Here is a 25,471-nt window from a genome sequence, read left to right as displayed (position 1 = left end):
GTATTTCCACAAAACCATTATCTTACTGCTTTTTTTTTCTTGTAAAACTTGTTATTCAGTGCAGCATTAGGCCTTTTTATATAATGTAAGTTTAAAACACACTATCTCAAAAACTGAGAGAGAGAGAGAGAGAGAAGGGGAGAAAGGAGGAGTATGAGTGGGAAGGAGAAGGCAGGAGGAAGGGAATATAATTATATACTTAGAATTGTATGCATAAAGCACATGGATCTGTTAACAACTAATTAAAAGAAGAAAGAATAAAAATAGAAAAAGGAAAAAATCTCTCCTCAACAGAAAACTAACATTTTCCAAAAATGTTTGTAAGAAAATGCTGTTCCAAAACAAACAAATTGTGGCATTGCTGTGAGTGAGGGCGCTGCAGGGAGCACCTGCTTGGCAGGTCAGGACTGCTGGGCCCACCTGTGTGAGCGCAGTTACCCATTTAGAAGTAGGAGGCAGCTATTCTGTTTCCTCAGAAACACACTGCAAAACGCTGCAGTCTCCTGGGACTGCAGCATTGGACTACAAAGGAGACAGTAGAACTTTAAAAAATAAATGTAAAAGCCTGTAAAATATGCCCCTTGAGCACCGGAGCGTCTTCCTGCTTATGTCTTTGTTCCTTACTGTACAGGCCACATAGCGTGGACATTAAATGGCTAACGAGCAACTTACTGAATGTAGTCAGGCATTGTTCTACCTGCTAGTAGGTAATCATTTTCTATTTCTGTATAAAATGGTGTTGAGTCACAGATGACAGTGTCTGAATAAGAACTAATTTTAGAAAGAAAGCCATATTTTAGACCTATTATTATTTCATCCAGAAGAAAACACAGAAATTGTGTAGGTGCTGAAATAGATCCATTACTTGCCCCCTAGAGATAAATGGAACCACCAGGCTTAGTGCACCATTGGTAGAACGTGGCAGGGGAATCTGCACATTTGCTTCCCACAGGGACCTCTTTTGTACTGAGTTATTTCCCATTTTAGTTTCCAGGAGTCTAGTGTTAGGGCACCTTACAGGGTTTAAATTTCTTCTCCAAGACGATTCTTTTAAAAAAAAAAACTACAGTGAATGGAAATGAACCCAGTTAAATACACTCTACTGGGAGAAGAAGATTCAAAGTTGGTGCAAGTGCAGCAGTGGCCAGCAGAAGGGATGGAGCCTGGAGTATGAGCGCCAACCCCGGGGACGCCCACCTGCCTGCAGGATGTGGGGTAGGCAGGCAGGCAGTACCAGACTGCCTTGGATCACACCCGTCACCATACAGGACTTCCAGGGATACCACATGATGGGCAAAAAGGGATGCCAGGCAGTGGATGATGTCAGGGTTGCAGGGCCATCTGTTGGCTTTACAACTGTCTCCCATGTCTCAGTATTTATTCAGATTCAGGAAGGTAGGTGTGGCCCCTGGGGGCTGAGGCCTGGCTGAAAGCCAGAGCAGTGGGATAAGGAAAAGCCTTATGCTCCCCAGGTGCCCAGCTGTTGGGCATAAGGAAGCACAGTCTATTATAGACATCACTCATTCCCAGAGATCTGATTTCAGGTGCACTGACAGAGCAGGACAGAGCTGACTGCGACCCAAGCTGGAGGCAGAGGGAGATGAGGCAGTCAGAAAGACATAGCCTGATGGACTCGCCTCAGAACCAGGGGTCTGCACTTTTCCCAGGTGACTCCTCACTGCGGTCCAAAAGGCACCCTGTGTACCAGCGAAAGCCAGACAGCATCGGAAAGAAAGGTGAGGAAGAAACCACTTTTCCACAGTAGCACCTACTGGGCCCCAGCAGGAAACCATGAGAAAATTGCTTCCCATTTGTTAGCAGGGACAGGAACAGCCACACTCTTACCACCTGCACCTCTGAACTCTCTCGCCAAGGGGTAACATGCTCTTGGGGTTCCTGGGGGGAAATTTGAGCCTACTGCTGGGGTTACTAATGCCTAACCTTTGTCGCTTATCATGCAGCAGGTAGTATAAAGTCCAAACACATGGAATCACTCTGGATGAAAGGTAGCTAGGATTCATCAAGGGAAGTTTGCTCCTCTGTGAAAGTAAGAATCAGGCCTTTAAAAAACAGCAGCAGCAGCACACTATTGAGCTAGTCAAGGTTATTTCAATCACAAAAGAAAATATGCATTTTCCTTGTTTGTTATTAGATATGTTGTGTTAAAGACAAACCCCAAACCATGCCCATGAAGGGAAAAAAACAAGCTTGCAGGTAATGGGAGGGCAAAAGGTGGGATAAAGACATCCCCAAAGTGTGTCGCTTGCACTGTGTCAGTGATAGCTCTGTGGACGCGACCTAACATGTTGCTAAGACGGTAGGCACCCCACAAGTGCATTGCATTTTCTGTCTTTCCAGCAGCTTTTGGAGTATGGCTGCTTCATAACTTTCACAGACTCAAGTCCCAAGTGCATTTTCACATATGCAAAGTTGACTTAACTCCTTTGTTTGCTAATGGAGTCAGTGTGGCAGATGCATGCTGAGGCAAAGGGTTGACTCCAGATTTTTAAAAATATACATCTATTCCCAGTTTGTACACATGTGTTTTCTGAAAATAAGGAGAAATTGTTCTTGTCCGGCTTGGTCCCCTGGAAAGGGCGCTGACCTTGTGTTCGCTGGCTCCCTGCAATAGCTTATGCTTCTCCACATAAAGAAGTTTTAAAAAATGAATGCATTGACACTGAAAGTACAGAAATGAGACAGCTCTTGTTTGGATCCAGCAATAAAGTAGAAATTAAAGCAGACTGATTACTTAGGCACAAAATTAGATCTGCTGATTGGCAACTCTTACTGTTTTCCTTGTGGAAGAGTTAAGCAGAAAAGAGTTACTGCTTTTGGAGAACTCTTACATTTCAACAATGAAACAATTCATAAGATTTTTATAATTTGGCTGAAGTCAAAGCTTCATTAATTTAAGTACATTCACAGTTCATTTTATTTTAGAGAGTAACTGGGAGGTTGTTTTATCTTATTCTTCAAACCTGTTATTTGTAGATAACAAATACTATTACAAGAATAATGTTTAAAATGTTAAAAGAATAATTTGTTTTTAAAATAACTTTAAAGTATAAATAGCTCTTTACATATAAATAATGAACATTTCAAACAAAAATTATTTTCTCTAGGTGCTTAAACGGTTCCTAAACAAAGGGTCTTATAGTGAACTTTGCATACATACTTTGAATTATCTCCAGAACTTGAAAGTAATTCCTTTATTTCCAATGTAATCTGTAACTTAGAAGCTTGTATTGCTCTTTTTTGTTTACTCTTTGGATTGATCATTGAAGTTATTTATTCATTTTTAGCATTTGTTTATAGGGCAGAGATTATGGCATAGTGGATTAAGCTACTGCTTGCAGTGCTGGTATCCCAGTAACCACTGGTTCAAATCCTAGCTGTTCCATTTTCAGACCAGCTTCCTGCTAATGTGCCTGTTAAAGCAGTGGTGGATGGCCCAATTTCTTGGGCCACTGCAACCATATGAGAAACCTGAAAGAATCTCCTGGCTCCTAATTTTGGACTGACTTAGCTCTAGCCATTGTGGTCAACTGAGGGATGAAACAGTGGTTGAAAGCTCCCACTTTCTCTAACACTGCCTCTCAAATACATAAATAAACCTTTTAAAAGATGTGTTTATTTTCATTTCACTTGGAAGGCAGCAGGAGAGATAGATCTTTCATGTTATGGTTCACTCCCTAAATGTCTGCTTTAGCTGCAGCGGGACCAGGCTGGAGCCAGGAACCTGGAACTTAATCTGTGTCTCCCACAGAAATGGCAGGGACTTTCTGTCTTCCAGGATGCAGAGCAATCAGTCGCAGCTGCATCAGAGGCAGACCAGCCAGGGATTGAACCAGACACCCCAGCAGGCACCCCAAGTCACATTTTACCTGCTACACCAATGCCTGCCCTTGGTGACTGAAGTTTAACACATAGTCAGTCTCACCTTGTTAGCTCATGGACCCTGAATGAAAGCTGCATACATATGGCTGTTAAACTTCTCTGATTGAGATTTTGTTTGTTTGAGTCGGCTGTGCCCACGTAATGAATGTGATCCAGTGACTGGACAAAGAGCCCTGAACAGCAAAAAACAAACAAAACAAAGTAAATCCATGGTAAGTAAAGTGTGGTGCAGCCTAAAATCTCCCTTTAAATCATGTTGTTGAGACTTTGAGTTGAATACTTACTGTGGCCCCGGGGTTGAGTGAAATGCACAGGGCCAGTGTCGTCGTGAAGCTTACAGGCTAGCCAGGGAGCCTGGGACTACACATGTATACACTAAATGTGTGCTTATAGATCGTGACACAGAGTCACTCTGAAGGATAAGAACAGATGTCCTATGAGATGCCAAAAACAGACTTACTCAGATGGGGTCAGACACTTTTTAAAAAATCATTATTTATTTTTATCGGAAAGGTAAATTCTTTTAGAGCTAGAAGGAGAGACAGAGAGAAAGATCTTCCATCCATTGGTTAACTTCCCAAATGGCCACAATGGCCTGAACTGAGTCAGTCCAAAGCTAGGAGCCTAAAACTTCTTCTGGGTCTTTCACACAGGCACAGTGTCCCAAGGCTTTGAACCATCTTCTGCTGCTTCCTAAGTCACAAGCAGGGAGCTGGATGGGAAGTGGAGAGGCTGGGACACGAACTAGTGCCCATATGGAAACGCGGCAGTTGCAAGGCAAGAATTTAGCCACTAGACCATTGCACAGGGCCCACAGATATTATTTTTAAAGATTTATTTATCTGAGAAAATAAGTAAGAGAGAGAGAGAGAGCTCTTCCATCCACTGGTTCACTCCCCAAATGACTGCAATGACCAAGACCAAAGCCAGGAACGAGGAACTATTTCTGGGTCTCCCAGGTAGGTGTAGGGGCGCAAGCACTTGGGGCATATGTTGCTTTCCCAGGAACATTAGCAGGGTGCTGCATCACAAGTGGAGCAGCAGGGACTCTAACAGGTACCTATATGGGATGTCTGCACTGCAGGTGGAAGCTTCAATCGCTGTGCTACAACACCAGCCTCAAGGGTCAAGAATTTTGAGCTCATGTCCCTGGCATAGTTTTTAGTTGCTCCTTCCCTTTCCTCATGTTTAGATGAGGCTCACAAAAATGCCTGTGAATGTGACCCATGTTGCTGTCCAAGTTGACATTTTATAACTGAGAAGCCATGAATTTACGTAGGCCTGACCATTGATAGGGCCATAGGCATGTGGGCACTTAGCTTCAGGTGACTGGGGGAGGGGGGTATGGTGTGTCCACATTCCATTAGAATTTAAATATAATCTTGACTCTCCCCCAGACTTTGCCAAGGACTAGCCACATTTCTGTAGCCGACTTCATTGGGTCCCATCCCTTCTGTAATAAGAGAGAATTCAGAAGAGATCATTGCTGTGGTCCTCTGAATTAGATTCAGAGTCCTCTAGGACTGTGTGGTAAAATAAAGGCACAGACTCTGGAACCAGTTAGGGAGCTCTGTCACCCACCAACTATGTGGCCTTGGGTGACTTCCTTAGCCTCTTTTTGCCTCCATTTCCAAGACTGTAAGGGAGTAATGTTAGTACCCATCTCCTGAGTACTTCTTTGGAACCTGAGTACTTGCATAATGCCTGCCATGTGTAGAGTACTTGGGAAAAGTCAATGTTCCCATCCTCCTCTGTGGGTGGCAGGTGTTAACAGGGTCACTTGAGCTGTTGCACCTGCTGCCTGTCAGTGTCTGTCTTAGCAGGAAGTTGTAGCCTAGCAGTAGAGCCAGGTATCTAACCCAGGAACTCCAGTGTGGCCTGTGGGTGCTTTGGCTGCTAGGCTAGAAATGCTGCCCCCAAGATTACTGTTCTGTGACAAATGAGGGTACTATAATGAGAAGTAAATTACTTGTGAATATTGCAAAATGGAAAATAGAGTTTCTTAGTGATAGAAAAGAAGGAAAAAGACTTTAAAAAAAAGTATATCTGCTTAGGGAAAAACACATTCCCTATTTTTTGTTTTTTTGTTTTAGTTTTGCTGGAAATCAGGGCACCAGGGATTTTCCTTGCTGGGGAGGAATCTCTTTGGGGTGGGGAAGGTCCCGAGAGGCCACTACTGGCTCTGACAGTGGCATTCTGACCTGCGTTCCCTAGTAGCCATCAGACATGGTTGCTTTGCCCTGGAAGTTAGAGTTCTATCTCAGAGAGTGGCCACCACCCCTCCTCTGCCCCTTGCCTAGCTGGAGTCCTCTTTGCAGTTCACTCTCCCCACCCCTGTCTTCAGCAGCTCCCCCATCCAGCTCCCCCTTTCCCCCTTCAGCTCCCCTTCCCCCACTCAGCTCCCCTCCTCCCCTTCAGCAGCTACCCCCCTTAGCTCCCCCTCCCCCGTTCGCCTCCCCCTCCCTCTCTTCCGCATCTGCCCTCCCTTCAGCTCCCCCTCCCTCTCTTCAGCAGCTCCCCTTCCTCTGAGAATCAGAGGGAGCTCAGAAACAGAGCCTCTCAGTGGGAGTCTGCTGAAGCAATCTGAACCCCTGCTCACAAAGGCCCCTTTCACTGTTGGCTGCTCTGTGCTTCCTGCACAGCTCAGTGCTCTCAATGGAACCCACTCAGACCTTGCTCAAGTCCAGGACTGCGGAGAGGGGCTGTCGGGGGGAGGGGCAGAAGGAAGTGTTGGACAGGCCTCCCTGCCCAAGGGAGCTTCCTGCAGTTTGTACTCAGCAGCGTGGGAGCCCTGGGTGGAACTACTGCTAACATGTATGTGCTCTGCCATCTGTATGTTTTTAGCACAGTGCTGCCTGGCAAATGACATTTCCTGTGGTTGCCCACATACAGGGTGTATTTTAATTTTTCACAAAATACCCTTACTTTTAAAAGCAATTGAGTGAAGTTAAGAATGGAGATTCAGTGGTAACTGATGGGACCGAGGTCTGTTTCTGTTATAGGCTGAACCAGCTAAGTGTCCTGTATGAGAGAGAACAAGAGTGAAAGAGAAAGATTTGTGGGTTTTTTCTATTTTTTTTTTTTATTTATTTGAAAGAGTTACAGGGAGAGGGAGAGACATATATATGTGTGTGTGTGATATATGAGAGAGAGCGAGATCTTCCATCTCCTGGTTCACTCAACTGACCTTAATAGCCAGGACCGGGCCAAGGTGAAGTGAGCAGGTAGGAACTTCTTGCAGGTCTCCTACAAGGGTAGCAGGGGCCCACACACTTGGGCCGTCTTCGGCTGCTTTTCCCAGGAGAGTAGCAGGGAGCTGAATTGGAAGTAGAGCAGCCAGGGTTCAAACTACTGCTCATCTGGGATGCTAGTGTTGCAGACAACAGCTTTACCATCTGTCCCTAGTCCCCAGGAGACAACCCAGCTTAAGTGCAATAAGTCTGTAGGGATGGGAAAAATTAATCAGACACATGAGAAGCAGATGTCTATGATCCTGAAAACAAAATTCACTAGTGCTTCAATTTTGGACTTCATGGCCTATGGAACTTTGAGAAATAAACTTCTATTGCTTAGAAGCTTAAAAAAAACTTCAAACTCCACTCCCTATCATCCTGTACCTGCATATTCCATATCCTTACTGGGTCTTTCTTTTCAAAAACATTTCTTTCTTGATAAATCTAAGCTATTGGTCATTTACATTTTTGTATGAATTACTTTGAGCAACTAGCTTTCTGTTCCCATTTGCTTTGCTGATTATATTAGAAGCTTTCAGTTCCTAACCCTGAGTCACTTAGCAATTGTGGCCTTGTGGGCCAGAGCAAGGCCAGTTTCCCAATCTGAGTATAGGAATGAGAGAACCTGCTTAAACATCATGGAAAGAGTTGGAAGCCGAAAAGGGAGACCATTGTGGAAATACTAGTCATCCTCATTATTGATCATTGAGTTGAGAACAGTGACACGCCATCAAGCTTTTACACTCATTTTAGTTGAGATTAGTTAATGCAAGAAAAAGGTAGCTTGCACAAGTGTAGATAATTTTGAAGTCTGATGTGTCCAGGAAGATGAGACCCACCTATATGTGTAACTACAGTGAGAGACAGTGGCTTTTTTTTTTTTTAAGTTTATTTAGTTATTTGAAAGAGTGACCAAGAGTAAGAGAAGACAGAAACAAATCCTCTATCCACTAACTCACTCCCCACGTGGCCAGTAGGCCAGTATATCTAGGGCTGGGCCAGGCCAAAGCCAGGGCCCAGGAGCTTCTTCCAGGCCTCCCATGTGGATGGTGGGGCCCAAGTACTTGAATTGTTCTCTGCTTCTTTCTCAGGTGCCTTAGCAGGGAGCTGTATTGGAAGCAGAGTAGGTAGGACTCAAACTGTGCTTTAATATGGCTTTGGCATTTGAACATGCTACAACTTAAGAGAAAAAAAAAGAGGGAAGAAATGAGAAAATCCCAGAAATTTCTGCTCTGTTTCCATAGAGGAATCTTAAAGTAGAAAAACAAACAAACAACAACAAAATCCTAATGACCCAGATTGTTTTTGAAGGGGGAAATTGAAGCTGACATCCATTTCAAGCTGTCAGTTATCCCCAAGACCCAGGGTAGGGAGGTATGAGCATAGAGTTTCCCAAAGCAAGTATCTACCTAAAGTGCAAAAACAGGGTAAACACAGGTTCCACTGAAGTTTCAAAATCTGTGATGCTCTTGTCCTCATCTGAAGGTTCTGCTATCTTCACTGGTGCTCATTCTCCTAGTGGTAACTTCTCACTAATGACCTGATCAGTAATGTGGATGGTGTTGAGGGCCTTGAGTATTTGCGAGCTCTTTTTTTTTTTTTCCTTTTTTATTGATTACATTGCATTGTGTGACACAGTTTTATAGGCACTGGGATTCCCCCACCCCTCCCCAAACCCCCCCATGGTGGATTCCTCCACCTTGTTGCATTACCACAGTTCAAATTCAATTGAGATTCTTTCATTGCAAGCATCTAAAGTCTAGCATCTTATTGTCCAGATAAGTTCAACGGTTTCTTGGGGTATTTGCTAGCTCTTTTCCTATCATAAAAAAGTTTAGCCAGTGCTACCTACAGTGTAATATTCTAAGCACCAACCATTAGTCATCTTAGTTTAGCCTCTCGGTAACCTGGGGTTTAGAGTCAAAGCTCCCATTTTACAGTTAACAAAGCTGAAACTGTATATGGAAGTAACCTGAGCAATAAATACACGGCAGAAGATTCAACTGCAACCAGAAAGCGTGACCACAAAAGTAGCTTGGTTCTGTGTTCCCTAATTGTGCTTCCTCCCTACTGGTGGTTAGCCATTATAGGTAAAGATAGTTAAAATGTGTGTCTAGAATCTGCCCCTCTGAAAGCTGGAGGGCACTCTGCTCTTTGGTCCCTGCAATTCAAGTCCTCTTGTGTTAAGACTTGAAAATGAGCTTTTAACACACTTGGAAAGAGTTAAGAACAGTGGGGGACCAAAAAGGAAAAGGATCCCAAGAAGTGATCAGTTGTTGAGTTTGATTCTTTTTCAGATCTGGGAAATACAGAAACCTGGGGACACTGAGAAATAGTGTCCATTTTGTTAAGAAATGGACTGTAGTGTACTCTTTGCCTAATGTTGGTTTTGCTGTCTACTAAAATCTCTTGCAGTCCTCAGCCTGGCATTAAGTTTGCTTCTAACACCAGACTTCCTAAGGGTACATTTATGTTTATTTAGAAAAAGCAAAATCTGAAAAAGCCAAGCAAAGTAGTGGATTTCAGGTCTTAAGTTTTTAAAATAGTCTATCCCTACTTTCTTAAACTAATCATAGGAATTAAACGTAAAAGTTGCTAGAATCATGGACAAAGAAGCAGGGCAGAGGTTTCTGTCTGACTCTCGAGTGAGCTTTGGACTACCTTTTTCAGGGACGTAGACACAACAGGCAGATGTGCAGGCTGCTCCTTTCATATTTCATGTGCCCCTAGTGGGCTCAGCATGACCACCAACTTGGGGGAATGTCTACTCCAACACTGGTCCCCATAGGAGATTCCTAATTGTACGACCTTGTTGTCACACTTGACCAACTGGGGTCTTCTAAGGCATAATAAAAATATAATTTCATATTTAAAATAATCTGGGTAGGAAAGTTATCCAAGCCAATCATCATTTTGGGAAAATCCTTGGAAAGAGGAAATAATTGCATTTCTCTGTTCTTGGACTCATTCATGTAAAAAAGCTAATGGAAGCTCTTCAGTGATGATAAAAAAGCAGCCTTTACATACAGTGACACACATACTTGAGCTGGTTCCACTCCTGGGTCATTCGAGGGGGATACTGAGAGTTTTCCCTCTCTCGTGGGCTGCGTTGCCTTCTTGTCTTCTCTGACCATTTAGAAATTCCATTAGGTCAGATAATTCCACTTAAGAAGATAGGGCCAGGCGGCGTGGCCTAGTGGCTAAAGTCCTTGCCTTGAACGCACCCCGGGATCCCATATGGGCGCCGGTTCTAATCCTGGCAGCTCCACTTCCCATCCAGCTCCCTGCTTGTGGCCTGGGACCGTGCACCCATGTGGGATACCAGGAAGAAGTTCCTGAATCCTGGCTTCAGATCGGCATAGCACCTGCCATTGCACTCACCTGGGGAGTAAATCATCGGACGGAAGGTCTTCTTCTCTGTCTCTCCTCCTCACTATATATCTGACTTTACAATAAATAAATCTTTAAAAAAAAAGAAGAAGAAGATAGTCAAGCAACATAACAAATCATTTTGCTGGGGATCTAATTTGTTTAAACCTTTTCCTCAAAGTGATAGTATTCAAATTCTCAAATTCAGATTTTTCTTTTGTGAAAGACCCAGATGGTGTTGTGTGAATCCAAGTCAAAAAACTCAGACCTTCAGGAATCATGCTACTCTGATCCTCAGAGTAGTGGTGGTGTTGACTCAGATTGTGTATCCAGCAATTCTAGTTTGTCTGCGTAGGTCTTGCTGCCAAGGATCCAATTTTCTGTCCAAAGCCATAGAAAACTGGTGATATCACTGTTTCCTGTCTCTGTGCTTCACTTGCCACATGTTTTAATTCCTCTCACTGTGACTGAAACTTGGTTTGCCTAAAAGTACATGACTTGAACAAGTGGCATTTAGTGAAAGAATATATTTTTTACATTTATTAGCTCAAGACATTCTTTTTTGATCTAGTAGTTCACTGTATTTCACATTAGTTCTATAAACTTAAGCTTTATGTTCTCTTTGGAAAAGGAATGGCTCAAGATGCCCCTTCTGGGTGTTTCCACTGTACCCTGGGCATATTGAAATTGCCTTTTGCTGGGTCTCTCTGTACCTTTAGAGTGGACGCTCCTTGGAAATGAGGGATGGCTCCAGTTCCCTGTTCTGCCATTGGTCCCAGCACTGCCTAGCACTTTAAATAAGAAGTCCAGAATCTCTTGTTTGCACAAAGATCTGGATGGGAAGCAGCTGCCAGAAGTCTTGTAAGATTTCTGTTCACTTACCCAGTCAGTCAATCAGTTCAGCTAGAACTTTAAGGAAAATAATCTGTTACATATTGGAAGGTAGAAAGTGTTCATAGTGAAGGCTATGATAATAAGGCTATGATAAATAAGGACAAGGAAGAATCAGCCTCCATGTGAGTGGAACTCTGAGGTCTGGTCATGACAGCAGGATGCTTCCTGGAGTCACCTCTGCAGTCTGGCGTCTGTGGATTCCAACCTGTGTGCCAGCAGAGGAACTTGATGAGAGCTATCCCCCGCCTCCCCCGTACTATGGCTGGCTCACCAAACCACAACTCCGGGAATTTTGAACGCCTTCCATGAATCATCCTGCTCTGACCTTATGTGTGCATGAAGTTCATTAGCAACAAATCTGCACTTTGACAAGGGAGTAGGATGGTTGGTGGTAGGGCTTTTAGGGCCAAATCCCAGGCCTTGCGAGTGTCTCTGTAAAGTTCTGGTGTTCCAGTGTTCTTTAGACCTCTATGAGAAGAAAGAGCCAGGCCCATGTGCTTAGTTAGGGGTCATACCTCAGTGACAAGCCCAGTGAGGAACCTGGTTTGGAGAACTGTCTGTTGTTCTTTCCCAAAAATGTTAAGTAGTTGCCAAATTGGACCCAATGATGGATGCAGTTCATTTCCACATGATTCCTCTAACATTTACTGGGGACATGGGGGAGGGGGAAGGAGTGAGGATACAGAGACTCGAGAGTCACTCAGCAGCCTTTCAGGACAGGTTTCTGGAAATGAGCATCCATCTATCATTGAATCCTGCAGCAGCTCCAGGAAAATTTTGCTTCCAAGTAAGCAAAAGATAAGGAAGGAGACGAGACATTAGTCATTGATATAAGCTGTGTGTGCCAGCAGCCTGAGGTGGTTAGAGCTGGATGGCATTATTAAATCCACAAGTGTAAAATTTAAAGGGAATGTCCACCTCTGCTTCCTGTCCTGTTGGGGGTTGATTTCCATGGCAACATTGCTTAGGACGAGATGAGATTTAATCCAGTCACCACAGGAGTTTCCTGGACCCTTCTACACCTGGTAGCATGGAAAACACAAGGAAAATATTGGGCTGGTGTTGGAAGAGGAGGTTGGCAGTAGTTGTTGACATGGGTTGCTCAGCTGCCAGTGTGACAGATGATCGAAAATTGCAATAGGAGATTCGGTGCTTCTAGAAAGCTGTTTGGTAGGATGGCATTATCTCTGCTTGTCAGAAGAAAATGGATTGTGCTACTTTTAAATTCATCAGTAATGAAAGCATCTGTCTCCAGAAATTCAAGAATATGCTTCCCTACAGACGACCAGTCATCACTCCTGCTCTGTGAAGTGGCCCATCCATCTTAGCCTTCCTCTGCATGACACACTCTGAGTACTGCTCAACCACACAGATGATGCTCTAACCCGGCATGACTTGGTCCTCTGATTCTCTGGTGTGCACTTCCTTTGGTGTATTTGCTAAATGCAGTGCACAAGCATGATCCGATCCCTTTCATTCAACCCCTTAGAACTGCCAGCCTTGCCTGTGCAGCCCCACGCTGCCATGTTCATAAATGACGGAGACACATCCACACCACCACATGCAAAATGATTTCAGGAAGCAGCTCCATCATTGGCCTTATTTATGGAAGAGACACCCAAGGGAATACAAGAATTATTGGAATTGGGATGCAGTGGGAGAGAGTAATGGGGAAAGCTTGGAAGCAGCCACTAGCAAGGCGAAAACAGAAAAATCCACTTTACATTTTACAACCACATGGGCTTCTGTGATCTCGGGCCTCCTCTGCCTGTCTCTCCACTTCCCTGGCACACCTGGTTGTTGTGACATGAGCTGAAGCTGGCCACTGTCTCGAGAGCACCAGAGCCAGGAGACTCAATACAGTGACAGGTGTAGAACTACAGTAGGTCTCTAGAACAGAGCCAGATAATCATCAGCTCTGATTTTGCAGCAAGGAAAGCTTAAACACAAAGGGATGAAATGACTCAACCATGGTCACTCAGCGAAGACAAAACTGAAAGGCAACCTGCAGCCTCAGAGCTCAGCCCTGTCTGACTGCCCCATGCCGAGGTTTCTGCCTCATGGTGCAGGACTGTCCGCTCATGAAACCTCCCCTTGACTCTGCTGCTTCCACATCCCTGCTTAGCCCTTCACAGTTCCTTCATGAGACTCCATGTTCAGGAACAAGACTTGTCCTCTAAGATAGCCCCATGGACCTCCACACATGTATCTGTTTGTCACTCCACACAGCACTCAGATATTTTGTTAAAAGTGCAGCGACCTCCTTAGCAGATAGCCACACTCTAATCAGGAAGCCCTGTGGTCAAGTCTGACTTTTTACAGTCTGTGAAATAATGCAACAAAACATCTCTGATAGAAAAATCATGCCCAGTTCTTTTCATCAAAATTCATCAGGACGTCCCCCTTAGGCGAGGTGATTCTTGGGTCCCAGAAACAAGAAGGCATTGCCCTTGTTTCACTGGTCCTGTGCCGGTGTGGTCACAGGGGAAGGAAAGGCAACTTCAGAAGAAGCCTGAACCTTCACTGTGCTCCCACTGTGGACAGTGGTAAGAACATTCAAAAAATTCAAATAAGAAATGCCAAGTGCTTCTAACCACGTGTGTTCAATGTTGGATTGTAGACCCGGCTCCTCACACCAGTCAGAGGCCATCATGTAGCCTTTATGCCTCTGGAGTTTCTTGCATTTGTGAAGCGAGGGTGAGGAGGCGTTTTCTCCACCACTCACTTCCAGAGAAGCCCACGGGCCTCTCCTAAGGCAGGCCTACATAGGACCACACTTGTTAAATAAACACAGGGGCTATTCTGAGCTCCAGACTTGAGGAACAACTTTCTAAGCCAGTGTTACCTGTGATTACAGGGTTCTAAATTAGTGGTCATACATGAGATTTCTGTTTTGGTTGAATAGTTCTGTAAGATAACTTCTGGGTCCTGCAAAACTCGAGTTTTAAGAATGCGACAAACTCCATGGTCAATTAAGTGAGATGGATCAAGTTCACAGCCATTGCTTTTCTCAGCATTGCTGCTGGTACACAGGTGCTGGTCTCAGACATGTTCTTTCTGGGAAGGTAGGTAAAAAAAGGAAGAAGGCCAGCAATAAAGATAGTTAAGCGGCTCCTCCAGTTAGTCCCTGTACATGCGGTGAGTGGTCAAACCCTTCTATTGGCATACTAAAACAGGGTGAATTTTAAAGCATGTAAATTATGCCTTGATAAGACTGATTTTTTAAAAGTAGCATCTGTGTGATAATTCCTGGTCCCCAAGCCAACAATCTGCAACAGGCTCCTCTGTCCTCTGGAGCTGGTGTGGAAGCTATTGCGGCAGGAAGGTTCCTGTTCTGGCTTCTCCTCCCTACCACTCAGGATAGTTACTTTTAAAAAATGTATTTACTTATTTGGAAGGTAGAGTTACAGACAGAGAAGGAGAGACAGAGAGAAAGAGAGATTTTCTATCTGCTGTTTCACTACCCAGATGACCACATGGCTAGAGCTAGGCTGGTCTGAAGCTAAGAGCCAGGAGTTTCTTCCTGGTCCCCCACATGTGTACTGGGCCCCAGGCAGTTGGGACATCCTCTACTGCTTTCCCAGGCACATTATCAGGGAGCTGGATCATAAGTAAAACAGCTGGTTCTTGAACTGGTGCCCAGATGGGATGATGCCACTACAGATGGCAGTTTTGCCCAGTACATACAGCACAGGCCCACCGGGGATTTTTCTGAACCATTGTAGGCAATAGTTGTCCCCACCATTACTTAGTGATGATGTTAAAAATTGCTTATCTCTTCATCTTTAATTTCTTATATTTTCCTCTACTTATTCCTGATAATCAAAGGGACCTTGGTATAGCAACCTATTAATGTATCTAGAGAAATCATTGTAAAATCAACACAGATGAGAAAACTTTAAAAATGACCCTTTAGGACCCAGTGCAGTAGCCTAGTGGTTAAAATCCTCACTTTTCCCACACCAGGATCCTATATGAGTGTTGGTTCATGTCCCAGTGGCCCCACTTCCCATCCAGTTCCCTGCTTGTGACCTGGGAAAGCAATCGAGGACAGCCCAAAGCCTTGAGACCCTGCCCGGAAGAAGCTCCAGGCTTCGGATTGGCATAGCTCCGGTCATTGCAGCCATTTGGGGAGTGAATCGTTGGACAGATCTCTGTCTCTCCTCTCTGTATATTTGACTTGACAATAAAAATTTTAAAACTAAACATAAATCTTTTAAAAAAATGATTCCTTATGTCAGAAATGGATAGTGACCTTAGTAGATTTGCTACCTGAGTGATGGGGAGGAATTAAAAGAACTGTATTCTCTTAAGGAAGTGGAGTTCAGATAACAAAAAAAAAAAATATCAGAAGGCCAATGTTTACGTAAGACCAGCAGGTGATCCCTGTATATTCCCACAGCAATAAGCCCTCCACATGGGGAAGGCACTTGAGGAATCACTGTGAAGGTGAACTTGGCTGGCTCGAGGTGGTGGGATTACAGCAGATTTTTCTAAATATGGCTGTGTATTTCTTTCGTAAGAAAAAAATATTTTGAAAAGTAAATTTTGGCAAAATGCACTCTCTCCCTGACACTGGAGGGAGGCCTTTGATTTTGCATTTTTAAAGCTGTGGTGCCCCCGAGCTTCTCTCTGAGCTGCCTGCATGGCAGAAGCACTTTGTGTCACACACCTGTGTTTACATTTTCAGGATATTTACCTAACTGCAACTGGCAAAGTCATGTGAGTTTACATGTTGCCCCAAACAGCACCTGGTTACTGAAAAATCTAACCCTTTCTTTTTATTTTCTTTAATATGATTCATTTATTTACATGAAAAGCAGAGAAACACAGAATGGGAGAGACAGGAAGAAAGAGATCTTCCATTCCTGGTCCTTTCCCACATGCCCTCAGGAGCTGGGGCTAAGCCAGGCAACAGCCAGGAGCCAGGGCCCGCATCGAGGTCCCCCATGTGTGGGTGGCAGGAACGCAAGTTCTTAGGCCATCATCCTCTGCCTGCCAGGAGTGTTAGGCGGAAGGTGGGTCAGAGACAGAGTCGCCTTGTGCTCACCGGATGCTTTGATTGGAATGCAGACATCCCCAGAGGAGGCATCTTTTGCTAGCACAAAGAGGCCACTATAAGTAATTCGGATGCAGGAATGTCTGTTGGGGTCCGGTGGAAAGCATGTTGCTGCTGAGGGTAGGTGTGCAGCCTGCTGAGGCACACCGGTTTAGTGAGCTTCTGTTGACTGCTGCAGGTGTCGAGGGAGCACTAGAGGGCTGGCCTTCGTCTCATGGGTGTTCGTTGAGCACCTGTAGCAGTGCTACAGAAATCACAGCTCTTAGTTTACATGTTGTGGAGCAAAGAGGCTAATGAGTGCTAACCAGGATCACTTCAAGTGATTGTTAAAGAGGCTAAAGAAAATAAAAGAGGGTGATGTTAAAGACTGGCATATTCGGGCAGCAAGGGATCGGGCCCTTGAACCTCAGGCTTGGCGGGGGGAGGGAGGCAGCAGCCAGGAGCAACACCCTTCTGCAGGCCAGGGAAGCAGCTGGTACAGAGGGAGATCCATCCTACAGCTGTGTTGGAAACAAGGCAACAGGTTAATACATGTTTACTAAAGGATGGAAGGATGGACAAAATGATAGCAGGAAATAACACCACCAGTCAGCATGCATTCAGCATTGGATACAGCTTGGATTCCAGAGGCTGAAGAAGCTTAAGCTGGACAGATACAGGCATGAGTGAAGGCCTGGCTGGAGCACGGCAGGATGATGGTGTCTGGAGAGAACCAAGCACGAGCTGGTTAGGTGGCAGGTGAGAACTGGAGGCGTGGGGCTGCAGCAGAGAAGGCTTCCCATGTGCATGCGTGCTCTGTGGGGCCTGAGCAGGAGCCGGAGGGAGTGGATAGTTACACAAGCCTCATGCACTGGGCTTGGGAGTATATCCTGTGGCTCCAGGAAATTTCCCAGACACCACTTGGGGACTTCGGAAAGTTTCACTGTGTACAATTTCCACAAATGTTTTGCAGGCCCCCCACCATGCATATGGATTTGAAACTTTGGGATTGACAAAATAAATGTATCTATCTTTAAACTTCTTCTCTGTGAGCGTTTGGAAACAGCCTGGAGTCCGCAGCAGTAGGCTCATGTACACACCTGGAGTTATCATTCCCATTTCCCAGCTGGGAATCTAAAGCCCAGGCAGATGAATGGCTGTCACACAGGAAAGCAGCTGGAGATGTCGGTGTGGACTAGAATCTAGCTTCCTCTTTCCTGGGGCACATTTTCTCACTCTTGGACCACTGGGGTCTCCCTTAGACAACACAATGATGACAAACCCGAGTGCCAAAGGCCCAATTCTTGTTGGGGAAACTTGGGTGGCAAGGTCTGCAGCTCTTTATTCACTCAAGGGTTCTTGGGTCTCTGTTTTGTTAAGAGCAGGGGCATGTCTCTTGAACTCTATGTGTTCTGTGAGGTTTGAGATCCATGGAGGATTTAGAATGGAAGCAGAGGCTTTTTTCTATAAAGAAATTGATTAGCCAGTAGATAATTCCCTACAAGGAGACAGAAAGCCACTGCTTGCCAGCTCCCACTGGTGTGCTCCTGTGGGGATTGAGTATCAGGGTGGGTGGCTGAGCCACTCCTCTGGAAGCATGCTCAGTAGCTCTCCTGCTCAGAACCCTGCTAGTCCATGGCCTGGGCCTTCTTAGGGGTAAACAAAAATACTGACATGTGCATACAAAATGTTCATCTCTTTTCCTTGTGGTGAATAAAGCCTCTGCCTAGAATCTCAAAATGCCAGCTACAGCCAGGCCCTCTGCTTGTTCAAGGCTCAGATGAAAACTAAAAGCAGATGTGTCATTTTACCATTGCCACACAACTGGTTCTTTTCTGCTTCTTTTTATGAACTACACGACTTTGAAGTTATGTTTTACAAGGGCTGTGTTTTCAGTCAAGGTCATTCAAAGCAGCCGACCACTGACCCCGAATTTCCAGGAGAAAGATTGCATCTTGCAGAAGTTGCTGCTTTCCAGAGCGGCAGTTTACTGGAAAGCAGGGCTGGCATTGGAGATGAAAGTCTCTGGCACTCTGCAGCCCTGCCCGGAAGCCAGGCAGTCTCCTGTCTTACTCCCTGCCCCCGGGCGGCAGCAGTGCCATTTCACCTTTCTCCCACTGGACAAGTGGCAACTCTGCCAGTGAACTTGCATGCGAATAGTGGCATGGATCTGCATCCAAATGTTGCTCCCTTTTTCCTTGTCTTCCCGCTTGGCCCAGCAGCCCGACTGTGGTTTGAGCTTCCCCTTGGCTCCTCACTTCCAGTAGCTCTCCTCTCAGCTACACAAGCCCACAGACTTTAAAAAAAAAAAAAAAAAACATTATGTTTGTGAAAATGACCAAACACATGCTGTAGCTACATACCGCAGATTAGCATCAATCTGGTGCCTCGGATTATGTGACTTGAGAGGGGCTGAAAGGAAACCATCCCGGGGAGCCTGCTTTCTGGGGCCTCTTTCTTGCTAATGTGCCCCCATTCCTCACCCCTATCCAAGTTTCCTTTTCTTGCTGTGAGGTATGTGACACTCACTGCCCTCATGTTGGTACTGAGGACAATGACGCCATCAAGCACATGGCCACCTTCCAGGCACCTGCAACAGACACTTAGTCGGGAAACAAATCTTCATGGTCCTAGTAGTTCCTGGCCCAGAGCTGTGGGCCTGTAAAGAGTGGTTCCTGAAAACTGGAAGCGCTAGGCACTGGGGAGCAGACTAGGCTTGGAAGGCTCCTAATTGGATACAAATCCTGCCCTGGCCTTGCCCTTTCTCTGCCTTTTGGCCCTCCGCAAAACGCCAGGGGTCTTCCTAGGGATACTGACTTCCCTGACCTTCCTCTGCCTGCCCCTCCCGCTTCCTCCAACTCATTCCCAACCCTCCACTCCCCTCCCCTGCTGTGCTCCACCCTAAATACAAACCAGTGTTCATGGAGTCCAAGTGCACTCCATCCCCTGTGGCTCCCAGTCTTTCCTGTACACCCCTGTGGCCCCATGGCTCCACTCTCAGCTCCTTTGCTCCCAGCTCCACCATTGCTCTTCCCAGACCAGCGCAGGCCAGCTCGGAGATCAGAGACAGACTCCTGCTGCAAGATGTGGTTGCGAAAGAAGAAGGGCATGTGCAAGAGAGATTGCAATCCAGATATTCAGGATCTTGGCGGTATTCAGTGCGCATCATCATCCATCCCTGCTGGACTGAAAGTGTCCTGAGACACTGGAGAACCGAGAGAAATCAGTGCCTGCTGCTCAGTGCAGGCTGAAATGTGCTGTTTGGGTGCTTTCAGATCTAGGTGACAACTGGTAAAAGGAACAAAAGCCTGTCCAAAGGCGGCCCTGAACCCGGGCAGACTGATGAGTGATGGTGATGCTTGAATTCGCACTGCAGCCACTGTCTGTGTTAGCCAATATTCTCATGGGGAAGGCTCTTTACAAGTGTGGGCAGGAGAGCCTCATGTACAGCGGGCCCCTCTACAAAATCATGCAGAATGAATTAGAAGGTTATTTAGGAGCAAACAATTTTGAAATCCATGCCCAGTTTTCTTTTATAAAAAAAATTGTTATTTATTTGAATAGCAGTTATGTAGAGAGTAAGAGAAAAGGAAAACCTTGTAGCTACTGGTTCACTCTGCAGATGTACAATTTTCCCATAATACATGCTTTGCCTTAGACTTTTTAATGCCCCTCATGTAATCTTACTGTAAACTAGCAAGTATATATGTATTTATATATAAAAATAAAATATAATCAGTTTGATATGCATATTTGGTATATGTATATATAACCTAACATGTATATTAGCATATGTCATATCAGTTTGATGATGGTGTACTTATTTGCCCAGAATAAATTAGAGTGGTTGAAGTTAAAAGAAATGAATAACAAAAATTCCCCAAGCTAAATTTGGATTGTGGTATGAACAGTTAACAAAGATATTTATCCTGATGACTAATTGCAGAAACTTCCAGTATTCTAAGCTGGAATATTTTGAAGTTAGTGCTTTAATTCAAAAGCAGCTAGCAGCTAATCATCAATTTGTAGCTAACTAATAAGGGCTGAAAGACTGTAATTTACATTTGAATTTGTATTTGAGACCTAGAAATTATTGTTGTTGCCAACATAACCTTATATATATATTTTTTTTTTCATGATGATTGCATGGTTGATCAGTATGGAAAGGATTGAGGGTTAGGGAAAAGTGGATGAAATCATTGTTTCCAATTTTGCCATTTCTCTTTGTTTCTGGGGGAAGGGGAGAAATGAAGGGGAAAGCCATACTTGGCTTCCCAAATGTCCCAGTACCCAGGGATGGGGAACTGCCACCCAGTATCAACCCAGGGTCCCAGTGTGTTCGTGTTCCAGGGGTTCTGCCCAAGTGGTTTGGATAGTTCTGAAATGCTGTCGATTTCACCAATCCAGGGATGATGCAGCCCTCCCAATATTCATTGGCTGACATAGTCAACCTCAAGTCTCCATTCACCCAGATTTTTGCTGCCATGATTTGGCTGAGGTAGTTGTCCAATTTGCTCTGTTGTCCTTCTGCTATGGTGCCAAATGGGCTGCCATATTCTCTGTATGCATCAGGGTCTGTGTCCACTGCTCTGCCTTTTTTCACTAAGGATGACATATTCTTATGGGCGAGTTCAAGGACCTGGGCCAGGCAACCTGAATCCCATCAGATCCCCACCCCTGTGGCTCACGAATCCGCTATCCACTTCATAGGCAAGTGCCCCCCTAACAGGTGGGCCCAAAGACCCAAGCCATGAGACCCAAACCCCACCAGGTCCCCCACCCCTAGGGCTCACAAACCAGGTTACCCACCTCACAGGTGGGCATAGGGTCCCTGGCCAGGCAACCTGAGTCCTGCCAGATCCCCTGTCTCCAGGGCTCACAAACCAGCACCTACTGACCCCAGGCTGGCATGGCTCACCTCTCCTCAGCATCCAGTGTCATATTGTGCAGCCTGGCGGCTCAGTCAAGTCTGCCCCAGTTCCAGCTCTTGCTGGTGGGTACTGTAGCCTATCCCAGCCCAGCCAGATCCCTGTCCTGGCCCTAATGTGAACTGGCTAGTGTTATGGCCTGATCTGGCTCCTCCTGCACCCTGACCTGGTTCTCAGATCTGCCAGTGAGTGTTATGAATGGGCCCAGCCTGATCCCTGTTCCCAGACCTGAGCCACACGTATGCTAGAAAGTTCTGTAACCTGGCATGGTCTGGGCTGCTCCTTGCCTTGATCCTTGCATTCACCTGCAAGGACTGCATCCCGATGAAGGAGCTTCCCAAGCTCCTCTATCGGATTTCCTCCCATTGATAGTTCTCATACAAACCAGTGGGTCCTTGGCCCAGGTTGACTTTGTTCACCTCCTGTCCAGGCAGGAACAGTGGCCTTGCTCGACTGGCCCACACCCATTATGGTTCTTACTGTTAGATTTTGTAGCCCAGCCACACCTAGTCCACACCCATACACAGCTTTCTTGTGGTTCAGCGGAGTCAAGACCTAGCCCAACTTCTTCTACACCCACCCTGGTTCCACAGGGGTGAACCCACATATCCCCCACAGAATCTACCAACAGACCCAGTTCTCTCACATGCTAACTATTGTCATGACCCATGCTGATACCACCTGTCCCCTGTTCTGACTCTGACTGATAGACCCCAGCCTTAACTTTAGTATGTGCCAGTGAGTGTTACTTGGTGATAGTTGATGCTAACTTCTCCAGCTCCTGTCTCCCACATGTGCTCATACTTCAGCCTGACCACTAAAGGCCCTCCTGTTCCCCTCTCCAAATCCTTTGGTCTCCACCCCTCTCTTACATACATGTACAGTGACCTTATCATGGAAGTCCCTTCGCAGTAATTCCTCATCTGGGCATGAACCCTGCCAACATAACCTTTATGTATAAAAATGCAAAACACTTTTTGCTACTGGAAATATCAAAACACAGTCCTGAGAAACATATCATCATATTGAAAATTAAAGGTCCCAAAGGAAGTATGTCTGGCTGCCTCCTTTAAAGACCACCTTAAAGGAGTGCGAAGTGGAATCCTCCACTATTAACCTACCATCTCTCTTGAAGGCATAGATCCCCATTATCAAAATTTTTATTTATCTTTGTGCCAGAGAAATAAGGGGTTGTGTGCTTCTTAAAGAGCTTGAATGACAAGAAAATGTATGGTTTCTTAACAGAAAAATTCCTCCTGAAAGAATAGACCGCTGTATTTTTAGAAAAACAAATCTCATCTTAATGGTTGTTACCCCATAATAGGCCTCTTAGCTGGGTTCCCTGGGTGTGGGCGACCCTTCCCCTGGGTGCTTGAACAGAATCAGATGCAGTGTGTGTTATGTCTGGGCTTGGAATGCTGGTGGGACGAGGAGGACTTGCTTGCAAAGCTGTCCCCAGCTCTTGTTCACAGTCTCTCTAATTGTCCTCAGGATCTTTTGTCATTTATATTTTTCTTGCTCCCCAGCAGATACAACCCCCATGGCTTCCCCTTCTCCATGAGCATTGCATGACAGATGCTTGGCTCTATTTCAAATGAGCAAGGACTCGCTATCCATAAAGCATAATCATATTCATGAGAATCACGAGCACATAGCATGAATTTATCCCTGGACAGGCAGTGGGGATGATGAGATGCAAGACGCTAGAAGCCAACTGGGTGAACGATTGGACGCAAAATGCTCTGAGCACATTCTTCACTCACGGCTTTCTGGCTGCTTCCCCCATATCTTTTGCACTCTTCACGGACAGCACAATGGACCCTTTAGACAGTACATCCATTGTTGTGGGTGTAAGTGGCTCTGTTCCTCCTCACGGAATGCCTGTCACACCCCCAGTGATTGTCACAATCCATTCCACTCCCACAAATGCTACCTCCCTAGTTGGCCCAGTGAGTCAAATGAGGAGTGTGGAGAAAGGGTTCACTCCCACTTGGGATTTCAGAGTGTTATTACTAGAATTTTAAGGAGGAGTTTTGGTGGTAGAATTCTGAAACTGTAAGTGCTCAGCATTGTGATTCTCTAATTCACATTCAGAGTCTGTAACCACACAACTTCCCATACTAGAACTTGATGGCTAAATAATCCGGTGTCTGATAAGTACTACTCTTTGCTCAGTATTACTGGACCAGAGAGTGTCACCCTAACATTGTCCAACCTTTGATCTTCACCCCAGTTGAGATCTGAAAGTGTTCTGGAATTCCAGAATAGGTATCAACAATGTTGAGTGTCATAAGAGGAAGCTACCCTCACTCTGTGTTCCTCAGTTGTTGGCAACGCCCGCGTCGCCACGTACCCCGAGCTCCGAGTCGAGCTGAGGGACTAGGGTTATGAGACAGACAAGACAGACAACACACAGACACAGTGGGTCATTCCTGTGAGGAGAATGCCGATTTATTTGAAGTCAAGCTGCATCTTTTATAGTCTGCTTGGCCCCTCCCAGGATCCTCCCAATGGTTAAGCCACACCTAAGCTCCCCCAAGGACATGCAACAAGGGGAAGCAGGAAGGAGGGAGATTGCAGTCAAGCCACAGGCGAAATGTATCAGGCCATGATTGCCCTTCCTGTTACACCTTAGAGAAGCAAGCTGTTCTGTGGAGTTAATCCTTGGGAGACTGGGGCCTACACTCAGTCTCACCAACTCTTAGAAGAGGTGGAGTCTACTGCTGGGCCTGTTGCTGGAGTGGTCCTCTGGTGGCTGCAGGGCCAGCTTGGGCTTTTGCCAAGTTAACTTCTCAGTACACTGTAAGTTGCAGTGCAGTCCTTAAGACTGGGTAATAGGACAAGGCCGGAGTAGTGCTTAGAAGTGAACCATTCTCACTTGTTAACTGTGTGTGTGTGTGCATGTATGTGTTTAAAGAGGCATGTGTCCTTTGAAGTTTTGTTTACATTATCTCTTCAGCAGAATTTTACTTTTGCTTTTAAAGTTATTTCAGTGGTTAGTAAAATTAAACCATTTCCTGTCCTCTTGCAAAAACAATTTCTGCCCGATTTGGGTTGTGTATAAAATGGAAACAGGAACACCAATAAAGGACATCCAATGCATGTCTGCACTTCTTGTTGAGATTTCCAAGGGTCTAATGGGACTCTGGCCACCCTTGGTTCTTGACCTTTTCATAGTGACGAGGTGCAGCACTCGCCCAACAGCACTTCTCCTTGTAAACAGTTGCCTTCATTCATGAGGGAGTTGAGGGCAAAAGTTCCCTCTTCTCCGTTAAGAATCATGTTGTGTTTCTGTACTGTATCTGTAATAATCTGAAAAGGAACTCAGAAAAACCATTTTATTTACAGTACCATCAGAAGCAATACTTAGCAATAAACAAGGATGTAAAAGACTTCCATGAGAAATGAAATCAGAGGGTAGTGCAGTGTGCTAGACAGTCACCTGCAGTGCCAGCATCCCATATGAGCACTGATTCTAGTCCCAGTTGCTCCACTTCCAGCTTCTTGCTAATGTGCCAAGAAAAGCAGCAAAGATGGCCCATTTGCTTGGGCGCCTGCACCCAGGTGAGAGATCCTGATGTTCCTGGCTTCTGTCTTTGCCAGTACATGCTGTTGTAGTTATTTGTAACTGACTTTCACATATACAAATCAATTTTTAAGAAACATTTAAAAAATAAAATGCATGCACAAGTGGAAAGACCTCTCACATACATGATTTTACAGAGATTTTTATGTTAAAAGTTTTATATTACCCAAAGCAATGCATTGATTAAACACAATTTCTACCAAAATTCTAATAATGTTTTTGACAGGAAAAAAGAAAAACCCACCCTAAACTTTATATGGAACCTCAGATGACTCTAAATAAACAAAACCTATTGAAGAGAAAAACAAGTCAAAGGATCCACATGTCCTGGTTGCAAAACTTGACTGCAGTACTGTGGTCATCAAGAGAGCATAGCAGTGTCGTGAAGACAAGTTCTTATCCAGACTAGTAAGCTGAATAGACAGCCCAGAAACAAACTTATCTACATGATCTAGTGATTTTCATGAAATTTGTCAAGATCATTTGTCTCACACAATTGAAAGTAGATTACAGTAGTAATTAA

At 45.1% G+C, this 25,471-nt stretch overlaps 1 protein-coding gene across 3 annotated transcripts in view; it reads left to right on the top strand.

Annotated features, from left to right (window-relative positions):
• Nucleotides 1–25,471, top strand: part of GNG2 (G protein subunit gamma 2) — a 104,160-nt gene that overhangs the window by 55,590 nt on the left and 23,099 nt on the right. Inside the window, exon 1 of one of the 3 annotated variants that reach the window (XM_040969901.1) lies at nucleotides 3,713–4,112. The exons of the other annotated variants lie outside the window; for them this stretch is intronic. The gene's annotated coding sequence lies outside the window, so the exon portion shown is untranslated. Of the gene's footprint in view, nucleotides 1–3,712; nucleotides 4,113–25,471 lie in introns of those variants that run through there. 3 annotated transcript variants of the gene reach the window in all.

The sequence above is a fragment of the Ochotona curzoniae genome, unplaced genomic scaffold (assembly GCF_017591425.1).
Source record: "Ochotona curzoniae isolate NIBS_2020 unplaced genomic scaffold, NIBS_Ocur_1.0 scaffold_4701, whole genome shotgun sequence".
Lineage (NCBI taxonomy): Eukaryota > Metazoa > Chordata > Mammalia > Lagomorpha > Ochotonidae > Ochotona > Ochotona curzoniae.
The sequence above is the reverse complement of the archived record's forward strand: the minus strand, read 5'-3'. Positions and strand labels throughout refer to the sequence as shown.